This window comes from Haliotis rubra, unplaced genomic scaffold, assembly GCF_003918875.1.
Source record: "Haliotis rubra isolate DU_JTF1 unplaced genomic scaffold, ASM391887v1 Scf266, whole genome shotgun sequence".
In the NCBI taxonomy this organism is placed as follows: domain Eukaryota; kingdom Metazoa; phylum Mollusca; class Gastropoda; order Lepetellida; family Haliotidae; genus Haliotis; species Haliotis rubra.
The window spans coordinates 378434-392306 of NW_025766736.1; the positions used below are offsets into that span (position 1 = coordinate 378434).

General features: G+C 39.3%; 1 long non-coding RNA gene across 1 annotated transcript; it reads right to left on the minus strand.

Annotated features, from left to right (window-relative positions):
• Window positions 1–292: 292 nt before the first annotated feature.
• On the minus strand, window positions 293–13593 carry LOC124280367. Its single transcript, XR_006899664.1, has 3 exons — window positions 13580–13593; window positions 4482–4485; window positions 293–387 (listed from the first exon to the last, which is right to left on the minus strand). It is a non-coding gene; the product is annotated as an uncharacterized LOC124280367 (long non-coding RNA).
• Window positions 13594–13873: the final 280 nt, after the last annotated feature.

A 13873-nucleotide genomic window follows, 5' to 3' on the forward strand; every position in this document is an offset into this window, starting at 1 on the left:
TGAGTTTCCCTATGGTGTTATATAACCGCAGTGCGGGATACAACTGTAAATGATTTATTGTTCGACACCAAACAGAAACCCTAAAAATGATTTATATATTTTTTAATACAAAACTGACCAGTTCAACTCGTCTTCGTGAACTTGGCTGAAGTGTATGTTTTTGTACGTTGTCTTGTAAAAAGGAGATTTGTTGCATAACGGTTTCAACTCGCCAAAGGGAGATATATACTCATAGAAACGAATAAGGGAACACATGAAAGTACAATTGTTCCTTTATTTATTTCCAGAATTTCACTCACAGTACAATACATACCTTGTGAAGAAACCTGGAAAACATAGAGGAACACTTGTACTTTCATGTGTTTCCTTAATCGTTTCCATGAGTAACTCTCCTCAAAATGCACTTGTAACAGATAATCTTCTTTCCGAGCAGGAGATGCACTGTCAAGTAAATATAAATGAGAAAATCTTTGTAGTGAGTGAGTGAGTTGCGTTTTACGCCGCTTTTAGCAACATTCCAGCAATATCACGGCAGGGGACACCAGACATGGGCTTCACACATTGTACCCATGTGGGGAATCGAACCCGAGACGAGCGAACGCTTCAACCACTAGGATACCCCACCGCCCCTTTCATTATTGTAGGAAATATCAGCTAAGAGAAGAGTCAATGGTACGATATTCTAACTTTATCATGAAGATATGTTTATCAATCACTTTAAAATGATTACACCGGGTGTTTCTGAAAAGGAAAATCCACCGATGGCACCCGTTACAACACATGCAAATGTAACTGAAGTCTTCACTTCGACTCAAAATATGATACTAAATTAAATATAGGGAACTGCATCGGTCATCTTTTTCATTACTGAAAAGTCGTGTTCCCTACTTGCCAACACCCATTCCTCTGACTGTCTTCAAAGAAAATGTCGTGCTTTTGAGTTCATGGTAAGTTATCATGACTGCACTTCTTACAGAAATAGCTATAGACTGTTCCAGGTGGTTGAAAAATTAAACAAGAAGTCTAGTTAGATTGTACAGAATGTGTACACACTAATGTTTTAAATATATATTTTTTAAATCAATCCATATTCTTTAGGGTTCCCTCATGTCTGGAAAGTTGAAATTGTAATGATAAAAATATATAATAATAACAAGAACATATTTTTCAATTTGTTTGAAAAGTTCCAGTTAGTTCAGCTTGAGCCAGTATCATCAAGGAACTGGGGCGTTCTCTTCCTTCCACATCAGTTGGAAATGTCCTCCACATGTTTGCCATTAAATGTTTGGAACCTTAAGCATTACCATGGCCTTGAGTGATGTAACCCTAATCCAGTAACGTTTGAGAATCATATCACGACATGTTTGAATAAAAATAGGCAAACTCAAGAGCATTTCAAATGTTTGCGTGAAGGGTATGTTGACTTTTGGAAAACATCTCTTCTTTCATGCGGTCTTGATGATATGTTTTTGGTGTTATGTTTGCTGTTTTCAATTTTACCCAAAGATCCTGATATAAAACAGATGAGGCAGTTTCTCTGGTGCCCTTAATGTCGAGGTCAGGTTAAAACTTAAACCACGAAAAGCAATCCATAAAAATCAAAGTAGTTCGTAGTTCACTTTATCTGCCTTTATTGAATATCTTAGAATCACTTGATCCAGCACTTTTTTAAATGTGAGTACTCTCTGAGCACTAACCAGGTGGAACGCGTGTTCGTTCGTGGCTCCCTATAGTGTTTCCTGTGGCTTGGTACTTCAAACACACGGGCACACGATGCAGTTTGTGCTTCGACTGCAACGAAGTGAATTAAAGGACCGACGCTTTAAACGGCCGACCAAATGTTTTGCTGCTGAAACAAATTTTGGTCCACTCATTATGTCTGAGCAAATGAATCCCGATATCTGTCATGGTCGACCCCCTCGTGTATATCAGATAAATATCTGCCAAGGATTTAGGGAACAAATGCCGTCCGGTGTTTGTCCTAATGGAAGGAAAGAATAAAAATATAAAAGAATGGAAATGAATAGTTTGTCCTACATAGTTTGTCCTAATAGTTTGTCCTAAATAGTTTGCCCTATAACGTTTGTCCTAATAGCTTGTCCCAAATAGTTTGCCTTAATAGTGTGTCCTAAATAGTTTGGGCTAATAGTTTGCCCTAATAGTTTGACTAATAGTTTGTGCAACATTTTGTAGTTTGTCCTAAATATATCCCCCTAATAGTTTGTCCTAACAGTTTGTCCTAAATAGTTTGTCCAATATAGTTTGCCCTAATAGTTTGCCTAATAGTTTGTCCAACATAGTTTGTCCTAATAGTTTGTCCTAAATAGTTTGTCCTGAATACTTTGTTTGTCCTAATAGTTTGTCCTGAATACTTTGTCCTAATAGTTTGTCCTACAGAAGATGGCGCAATGTGTTAGCGTTCAGGTAGTTCGGCTTCGGAACCTGATGCTGGCGTGGGTTCGGATGTTTCTTTCGTTATCAACCCGGACTTGGTCCATTACCTGCAGGCCTATATTGTTCGATTTGAGTGCGTGTTGGCTTCGTGTTGGCTTCGTGTTAGCTGCGTTTTGACTCCGTGTAAAACAGCATATCGTTAACATTCACCGATCGTCTCAGACATGATCGTATAAGCCGTTCAAGACCCAAATGCGTGGTCACATCTTGATGACCCAATTCACACAGACACACACCAAACAGGAACGACGAACATCATCATCGTCTGACACCATCGGATGCGGTGTATGTACGTTCCGATTCTATTGTCATACGACATACACTGTGACGTCACATCAACTGTTCCAAGTCTCGGCTTGATCACACGAGAACGTGACGTTTCATAGTCTCCTCGCGCTTTCTTTCCAAGCAATGGAGATGGAGGAAATTGTCTATCGACCAGGTGGTTGTTGGTTTACGAACGAACAGGGGACGATCGAAGAGGTGTATGTTGCTTCGACTTTGCAGTTGTTTACTTTCGTTTCCACTCAAGCAAAACAGCAGTTAAACCATGACCCTATCTGGCAGAAGACGATCAACAAAATTGGCACATTCTTGTCCATGTTGACACGATGGTTCGATTCCATGACTTAGTACCAAGTCGTTAGCTTTTACAAGGAACGTGTCAAAACAGGTGCATTTAGGTTACCCTTGCTAATTTAGCTCTTGAAAACTAAAGGGGCAACATAGCTTCTTCAAGATCCCATATTATTTCAACAAACCCGCACCATGGTTTCATAGCAAAGTACTTGTTTTGGTCACTTGAATGTAAAGTGAAAGCAATTCAGGACGGAAACGCGTGTCAACATACTCCCCTGCCAAACCAATATAAACGTATGCAGTTGTCGCCCTTTTGTTGTTGACGTCATGAAACAACAACAGAGCGCAGAAGTGTGACTTCCTTCTTAAATGAGCGAAGGTTTCGGTAAATATTATCAGTGTTCAAAACGAATGAAAACTGTGAAAGAAATATATATCGCAAACATCCCTTTGAAGGATGGAGAAAGCTATTATGTATCTATCAATCAATGTCGAAATCACATGCATATTTGTACCCTTCCAAGTCGGAACTTCAAGCCCGGTTCAATAAATAAATATATTGGCAGTAAAACACGCCGAGCTAAACCAACTGTGTCCACTGTGAAATACTAGTACATGTAATTCAAATTCAACCCCTTCAATATTTATAGTATAATTATTCCGCAGTACAGTCATTTGTAGATAGTGGTTTTAGGTACATTTGCGTAGTATCCTTGGACAAGATACTTAGATCCGCATTGTCTCAGTTCACCCAGCTGTAAAATGGTTACCCGTGATGATGTGCTTTCAATGTGACTTTTTAGTTCATTGCGCCTAACAGGCAGCATAGCTGTATGATCCCAAGGGAGTTGAAAAAGTATCGGAAAGTACGATAGTGTCCTATGACCGGGGATAGTAATGTACGTAGTGCCGTGAGTCGGCAATGTGCCTGGATATGAGCGCCATATAAGCGGACTATTACTATCGAGCTAGTTAAGCTTAACGCAACTATCAACAGTGTATATAAGTGATGTTGCATCACTACATCTGCTTGGTGCGAGGGTACCCTTAAAGAACCCATGACTGTCGTAAGAGGAGAAAGGTGGTCAGGCTCGCTGATTTGGCTGGCACATGTCTTCCTATCCCAATTGCGTAGATCGATGCTCATGATGTTGATCACTGGATTGTCTGGTCCAGACTCGATTGTTTACAGACAACTGTCATATAGCTGTATTATTGCTGAGTGCGGCGTAAAACTAAACTCACTCACTCACTCACCCAATCCATCCAGTTAAACAACAAAGAAACAACTTGGTTTGAGGTAAGTAGTGGTGTTCCGATTAATTGAAATATTCGAAGATTGGTCGCAGTGACCAAACGACCAAGCAATCGATCACATTTTCTCATAATCGAACATAAACGAATTTGGAACTACTGTTTTAGTCTTTTGAAATACTTGACAATGGAACATATCTTAGAAGTTGTCAGGGCCTGAAAACATGTTTATTTCTTAGAAAACTCACTTCACTAACTGAAAAGTCATGACTGAATATTTCTCTAAGACTCAAGGAAGTTTATGTTAATGATATATTAGTCATCACTTTAATGTAGCACGTTGCAACATGTTATACTTTTCTGCAGTAACAACCTGGATAGGAAAATCTGAAAAATGACGCTAACCAATTTATTTTTCGATGATTGTTCGTTGGTAATGAAGCAATCATCAATTGTGAGATTTCAACCAATTCCAAACACTAGAGGTAAGAGAGACAGCGGTGATGTGAGGATTAGATTTTTGCCATATTTGTGAAATCAAATACCACGGACATGGTGCTGGCAAATTTCAGTGCAGTAGTAATTCGATCCCAAGTTCATAGGTTTCTGGCACGCTTAAGGGAGGTAATTCTGCACAGCGAAATTCAGGGCCTTTGGCAATTAGGCCATCACTGCCCCGGTTCTATTCTGGTCAAGACTCTCATCGCTTCCTTCTTAACATCTTTGTCATGCTTAAATCTTGTGTTAGCGATTGCAAAATCCGATTCGGGATTCAAAGGTGGAAAGATCACGGCAACCGGAAAGATGTCCTTGGGTTATTCGAACGTTGGTTATGTCTTCTTTAAACAAACTTATGATTAAAGCATCGTAACGACAGTGATCCAATAAACTGTTATATTTACCACATGAACACTTCCGCTGAATTCTCGTTGGCTTATGTCTGAACTCAACGATAATGAATTGTATCATGAACTACTTCAGTCACCAGACATATTGAACTACCGGTAGCCGTATTGTATCTGAACATCTACTTATATCCACTTTAATGGTTATACCGCCTTCCCACAAGTGGGTATATAGTTCAAAGCATTTTTATTACATCCTTCAATCGTCAAGCCTTGCCTCATATACTCTAGGTATGGTTTCAGGATATAAAATACTGGAAGGTCTCACTTAGGCTCGATCTTTAATCGGCAGTAAAAGAACAGTCTGTGGGGCTTCTTATTTTGTCTCTCATACTGATACTGTGGCGGTGGGGTAGCCAAGTGGTTCAAGCGTTCACTCGTCACGCCGAAGACCCGGGTTCGATTTCCCACATACTCGTATCATTCATGAGGTGTCAATAACGTATCATTACAAGGTGTCACTTCGCTGATATACCGGTCATGTTAACTGTGAAATGCGAAATATATGCCGCGAAGTTTTACTATGCGTGTGGTACGAGAATCAGCAGTTCAGTCATGTCTACGTAGATATTGTTTAAACAAGGTATTAGGTGTCACGCTGGACACATTGTCCTCATAATGCGTCACTCCGTGTGTGTACTAAAAATAGCAGATGTCACTGCGATGATAAAAGGTACATTTCTGGTGTCCCCCGCCGTGATATTGCTGAAATATTGCTAAAAGGCGCCGTAAAACCATACTCACTCACTCATACTGACACTGTATGTATCTAAGTGAACCTTCTATATTGCAAGCCGTAATCTGACGATTTCCAAAAGTAAGAATTGATCATTTTAAAGAACTATAACTCTTTAAACATGGTTACAATCTTTATATTCCGTGCATATCTCTGGTCTAAAGTAAACACGAGTGAATCCAAAGAGGTTCAGAAAGTTATCTTGCGAGATGACAAGCTTCAACTGACGTTGTGATGATTGTTTGGAAGTTTTGATTTAGATTATTTAGAACTACCTGACGGACCTGACCCTCATCGTTATCAGGTTGGACTAATTCCAACCCGAGCCCTGCGGTTCAGCATTCATGACGATGATGTCACTTTTTTCACCTGAACATATAGCAGTCTGCCACTTGAACTGATGAAGAGTTAGTGAGTACGGATGATCAGGAGTTTAGTTATATAACGGCATGTCAGTGTTGTGTGGTAGGAAAGACCCAAATGATGCCTTAGAGGTCTCAGTTGTTTGTCACTTCTGTGAAACCCACAAACACGGGTATAACGCTGAAAACCCCAGAACATCATGACGATCTGGAATTGGATCTCCTGATCATAACGTTCCTGGCACAACAAGACCCCCATCCTTTCAGGTCGGTAGGGACATTCCAACTCCGTTCCCTTTCTATGGAATCCTGGAAGGGACATCGTTGTCGCATTGTCGCGTCGTCGCCCTCTCAAAAACAAGCAAAATGAGGCAAAATTAGCCAAAGCGCGACAATGCGACGGCGCAACATTTCGGCCATCTGTCGCATTGTCGCATGTCGCGTTTTGAATAATATTTTTCTGTTCCTCCAAAGGGCGACAATGCGACATAGCGACAAGTTTCAAGGTCAAAATATGTCGCATTGTCGCCCCATCTAAGATGTGTAAATAAAGCCTAAAAATGCTCGACAACCCGACAACGCGACAATGTCCCGTCCTGGATTCCATACTTTTCAGATGAAGACGTACTAAATGAAACATCGACGGTGTCACCAGTGCAAATGTTGTCATAAAGACTTAGTGCATAAACCAGAAATCTATTTTCGGGCCTCGATTTCTTCAACAGATGTCAAAAACCCAACACGGGCCACAAATATTACATCAATCAAACAAACGCACTCGTACAAACTCGGGACACGAGTGTCTGGTTTAATAAAAAGACTCCATGTAACGTTTACGTGCTTCTGTTCTCTCGTCAGAAGCGTCCTGGGAAGCCTCAGTTTATGCTGGGTTCTCTCTTCTTATCTGTGTTCTCAAGGGCCTTTTGTTGCCTTATCTCATGCTGGCTGTTGTGCTTTGTTTTTCCTGTCTTGTCATGCTGGCTAAGAAAGGAACTATTGTCACAGACATTGTTGAAGATGCTGATATAGCCAATCTTAGGTCAACGAGTAAGGTTGCGCAGTAAGAAACGTCAGAATCGTTTACACCTTGATGTGTGTTCCCACCATCTGATCCGTCATGTTGGCTGTGCTCCCAATAACTCGGGTGCATATCAAAGCCAGGTTCCAATATTGTTGAGAGGACTGTACAGCTGTGCTTGATGGCACCATCTCGCTAGCCGACCCCGTCGCTAATACTGGTACTGTTGTTTCATATATATTTTTTAATCGATACCATGCTGCATTTTGAAACCAGAGGATCGAGAGAGAGGTTGAAAACGTTATTATTGTTTCATTATATCATGTCTACAATTTCAAAAATAGCATGTCTTAGCATCAGTTGACATTTGTAAACGTGGGAATATGAGATTCGAACTTACAATTGCCGGATCCTGACAGTTACCGAAGGGAAACAACTGGGCGTAGCGATAAGCGGTACCATGTGGGAGCGTCGTGGGCGAACTGTCTAAAGCGCCGGGCTAGTGATCCAGCGAGCATGAGGTGACGGGATCGAGTCTTATGAGAGTGTTCGGGTTTTTTGTAATTTGTAATTTGTAATATCACACTGTTTAAGTGATAGTTATTATGGGTCACAATGTTTGAAGTTTTGAGTGTGGGTTTGGCTCGCATCTCACATCATACATGTTCAATGGCAATAGTAGCGGCACGCCTTTTTGATAGTGCTTCAGAGTTGCCTCCCTTGGGGCAATCTTTTGTATTTGTTTTTGTCTTCCGGTCGTGTGTTCGAGAAAATCTGAGAGAATGTTCTGAGGGAATAATGATGGAGCCTAGCTTTGCTAGAATGCTCGGGAACTGTGTAAGAGCTATATATATATAGGCTGGTGGTTGAGTAGTGTGATCGGGACTTTCCACATGTCTGGATTTATACACATCTGTCTGCCATCGTTGTTCAACATTTCAAGACTGACCCTGCTTGCCTGCTGCCATTGTAAACAACCTTCAATCAGTATATTTGCTCTCACTGTAAATGTCAAGACTCTGGTGAGTTAATATTTTATATTTGTGACCCAATATTTTGGATTTTTGACTCAATTGCATTGTACTAGAAATCTATATTGTCATTCACTGTAGTTTGCTCATTGTTTGCTCAATATATTATTGAATATTTTAGACTTGTCTGTATTCTATTTTGCTGGTTCAAAAAGGATTCTGAAACCTTTGTCATGGCAAATTTATTAACCGTAACACGAGCCCACCTGTGACCGGGTGCGAAAACCATGGAGTCAACTTTGTGTGCAGACTCTTTCAGTGTTGTCACAACCCCTAGTTTACAGTACACAACCCTGTGCACTTAAAAAAACACGAATCCATTGGTATATGACCAGATGGTGGCCACATGAATACGTGCAAACGCCTAGTTACGGGTACAGCAACGTGCAGTAAACTTGGACAAAGTACTGTGACTATGTGTCCCAGTCCACCCAGCTGTGAATGGGTACCTCGTAAGGATCGGAAAGCCACACTAACTCGGTGCACCTAGTGGCTGCAAGAGTTGTATGATCCCCAGGGAGTTGAGATTGATAATACGACGTGCCGTTGAGATTGACGTCCAGTGATCGAGGGAAAAACAAAGCGCCTTTGAGCAGCTGAGCTGGATATCGGTGCTATACAAATGTTAGTCTGTCTGTCTGTCAGTCTGTCAGCTGATCAGCTTGTTCATTTCTGTCCGAATTCAGCAATGGGAGACGGCGACCTGCGCCCCTTCCCGACACATTGGTTGGAGAAGTGAGTGAGTGAGTATGCTTTTACGCAGCTTTTAGCAGTAGGCCTATGCCAACATCAAAGCGGGGGGACACTAGAAATGAGCTTCATAAATTGTACCCATGTGGGGAATCGAACCCGGATATTCAGCGTGACGAGCGAATGCTTGAACCACTCGGCTACCCAACGATCATGTTTGGAGAAAATGTTCACGAACAAACGCAAGTAACTAAACATACTGTCCCTGGTATCCATGGTATAAATTACGTCGTAGTTGGCCTGTGGCATTCAATACCCTTTAAAACGTCTCTACCCGGCTTAACGCATACATCTCACTAAACGACCGTGGCTGCACGGTCCTATGGCCGTAAATCAAAACAAAGAGAATTCAGATCTGTCATGGCAGAACAATACAAGCCCGAGTACACCAGACCTCGTTATAATGTTTTAATGTGAAAAAATGTCAGGTCAAGGCCAAAGCATTGGTTCCCACGCATGCGCATTACCATCGAGATGGAAAGCATGATTTATTTATGTGAGAGTAAACATATCGACAGGGAAATGAACGACAGTGAATTTATGCTTTCTACACAATTAGATTCTGGCTTGTTAGCTGGTTTACAACTGTATTTACACTAGGAGGCAAAATAACCAGCCCAGCGATGTATTAGTAATTTGTCATGACGAGGGATGTTTGTAATAAGAGATAGGGTGATAAAGTAGGGTTATTACTTATTTTTGTTATTACACATAGTTGCAACATGTGCGAGATATTTCCATAACTAAGTGTGTATTAACATGTCAACAGCAATGAAAGGGGTAATGCAGCATTTTGAAGTTTTGTTTACTTAATAGGTAAATATTGTTGATAGCACCAGCTATAAAATGTGTTCTTAATGAAGGAAAACAACATTGTGTTTCAAGTGCATTATTAGCCTTTATCGTGAACAGTACTCCTATATTGCTTTTAAAGGTTTGAAGTGCTGATGTGTGTAGATTATATGTACTGAAAATATGGGTCTGTTTTGAGATCCATGAATTATATAAAATGCCATTTTCAACACCATTGCAACTTCAAACTGGCTGTCTGTTAATTACCGGTTATTTGATATTGCAGGTTGGGGGGCTTGGGTTTTATTGAAATAATATTTTATATATTATATGTTATGATATCCCCGCGTTTAGCAATTGAATGTGTGAGGGTTTAAACTTGGAAAAGGTACGTGAGTGAGTGAGTGAGTTAAGATTTAAAGTCACATCGGCAATATTTCAGCCATATCGTGACTAAAACTAGTTCTAAATTCATTATACATACCTATAATATATAAAAGGCTGTCAACGAAGGACAGTATAATTACCAGGTTATCACAAATGAGGTAAAACTAGCTAGCATATATCTGTAAAAGTAAAAAATTATATTTGGACAATACAATATAAAAATGGGTTATTGATCGCCAACAACTGAAGGTAGATCACCATACTAGGGCCCATGGGGACTTACATTACTTTTGCTACCTGCATGGACCCTAGCTGAATTTACACCATCCCTTCAGCCATTGGCGTTTATGCTGAGATTTAGCCATACATTAAAAAGGGAAAAGGTACGTATTAACCCCAGCATCAGATCCGTATCAGAACGGTATCTAAACGTGTTTAGATTATGTGAATATTGTGTTTAGGTTATGTTTCAGCTGCGAGAGTGTTGCTCATTTCATGTGTTTAGATAGAGCACACCGAATGTGTATTGTATGTCCGACAATCTATACACATTTTTACAGTTTATAAACAAGTAGACAGTTTTTGGGTTTATCTGAATTCTGTATCAGAAGTCAGAAGAACGTTTTGGCAAAAATAAATAACATGGTGGCTGATGGCTGAGTGACATAGATAAAGGGTTAAAATGGGATGTGTTCATAGAGCAGCAGAACTGCTTGTGAGTTTCTCTTCCGTTTCCTCTATTTGAAAATACACTCACACTGCATATTTCATTTCGATTTACACCACTTATTTTCATACACATATTTACCCGAATTTAGCATGAGCTCCACTCCATATTTCATTTGGATTTGCACCCCTTATTTTGAAACTCATATTTACTAGAATTCAGCATAAGCTCCACTCTATATTTCACATCGATTAACACTACTTATTTGTTTACTAATATTTACTAGAATTAAGCATAAGCTCCACTCCATGTTTCATTTCGATTTACCATTTTGATACTCATATTTATTGGAACTTAGCATAAGCTCCACTCCATATTTCATTTCGGTTTACCATTTTGATACTCATATTTATTAGAACTTAGCATAAGCTCCACCCCATATTTCATTTCGGTTTACCATTTTGATACTCATATTTATTGGAACTTAGCATAAGCTCCACCCCATATTTCATTTCGGTTTACCATTTTGATACTCATATTTATTAGAACTTAGCATAAGCTCCACCCCATATTTCATTTCGGTTTACCATTTTGATACTCATATTTATTGGAACTTAGCATAAGCTCCACCCCATATTTCATTTCGGTTTACCATTTTTTACTCATATTTATTGAACTTAGCATAAGCTCCACCCCATATTTCATTTCGGTTTACCATTTTGATACTCATATTTATTAGAACTTAGCATAAGCTCCACTCCATATTTCATTTCGGTTTACCATTTTGATACTCATATTTATTGGAACTTAGCATAAGCTCCACCCCATATTTCATTTCGGTTTACCATTTTGATACTCATATTTATTAGAACTTAGCATAAGCTCCACTCCATATTTCATTTCGGTTTACCATTTTGATACTCATATTTATTGGAACTTAGCATAAGCTCCACTCCATATTTCATTTCGGTTTACCATTTTGATACTCATATTTATTGGAACTTAGCATAAAAGCTCCACCCCATATTTCATTTCGGTTTACCATTTTGATACTCATATTTATTAGAACTTAGCATAAGCTCCACTCCATATTTCATTTCGGTTTACCATTTTGATACTCATATTTATTGGAACTTAGCATAAGCTCCACCCCATATTTCATTTCGGTTTACCATTTTGATACTCATATTTATTGGAACTTAGCATAAGCTCCACTCCATATTTCATTTCGGTTTACCATTTTGATACTCATATTTATTAGAACTTAGCATAAGCTCCACCCCATATTTCATTTCGGTTTACCATTTTGATACTCATATTTATTTGAACTTAGCATAAGCTCCACTCCATATTTCATTTCGGTTTACCATTTTGATACTCATATTTATTGGAACTTAGCATAAGCTCCACTCCATATTTCATTTCGGTTTACCATTTTGATACTCATATTTATTGGAACTTAGCATAAGCTCCACTCCATATTTCATTTCGGTTTACCATTTTGATACTCATATTTATTGGAACTTAGCATAAGCTCCACCCCATATTTCATTTCGGTTTACCATTTTGATACTCATATTTATTTGAACTTAGCATAAGCTCCACTCCATATTTCATTTCGGTTTACCATTTTGATACTCATATTTATTGGAACTTAGCATAAGCTCCACCCCTTGTTTCATTGATTAACACTAATAATACCCAACGCCATTCAGAAAGTGGACAAATGTGACATTTGTGGAAGCCATGGTGGTTGAGTAGGTTAGATGGCTGACTTTGTGTGCTGGCGACTAGGTGCTTGATTCTGAGAAAGTGGGTTCTAATGACGGATAGGATTCAACCTATTAAAAGTACTAGGTCAGGCTCGCTGGCTTGGTTGACACATGTCATCGGTTCCCAACTGCGCAGATCGATGCTCATGCTGTTGATCACTGGATTGTCTTGTCCAAACTCGATTATTTACAGACCGCCGCCATATAGCTGGAATATTGCTGAGTGCGGCGTAAAACTAAACTCACTCACTCACTCACTCACTCACTCACTAGAATCTGTACTTTACTTAGAAAGCGTAATCCCAAATTATCATATGTTACGATAAACACCACTATTTTTATACTCCTGTTTACTCGAAGTTCATTTGCACAATTTATATTTATAGTCAGGATAACTCGAAGTTTTAACTCACTCTCGCCCCAACAGTTTGAATACTGACAAAAACCACTACATAATCCATATCGGTGCTGATTCTCCAATCGTCATCCTTTGTTCATCTCGAAGATAATGCAAATCGCCATATAATTGTTTTGTCAAATAATACTTCCTTCGTGCACTTTTAAACTGAATCCACAAGAGGCGTCTCACCTGTCAATCTGTAAACACACCTCCACCGCCGATGCATGATTGACTGTCCGCATCAGTCAATACTACCACACTCAATATGCACGAAGCAGTGCTTGACAATAGAAATACAATAAGCCTACTTGCGCTCAACAGCATCCTCCCAAGCATGAGATGGTATTATAACATGCACTTTAAAGTAATCTCCATTGTTTAAAATTGCTACTTCCAAGCAGGTCCTTCAATCATTCTTAGCTTGATTGTTCTTTTTATCTTGAATGATACTGGCTCGTTGCATCTTTAGTACAACACATTACTTGATTGCGTGATTGGAGGGCAAAGGCATTTTTTACGAACGTAATCTTCGCAAAAATCATGTTTTACGAATAAAAATTCGCAAAAATCATGTTTTACTGTCTGGTAGTCAGATTATCTACATTAAATAAGATAAACGAGTGAGTGAATGAGTGAGTGGATGGTTAAAAACACAAACACATCGTCGGTATTTCAGCAAGGTCGTGACTAAAACATTTATCATGTTAAAAAATATGTACATTAACTGTGTTATCAAAAACTTTATGTAAAGTGAGTATTATCTTTC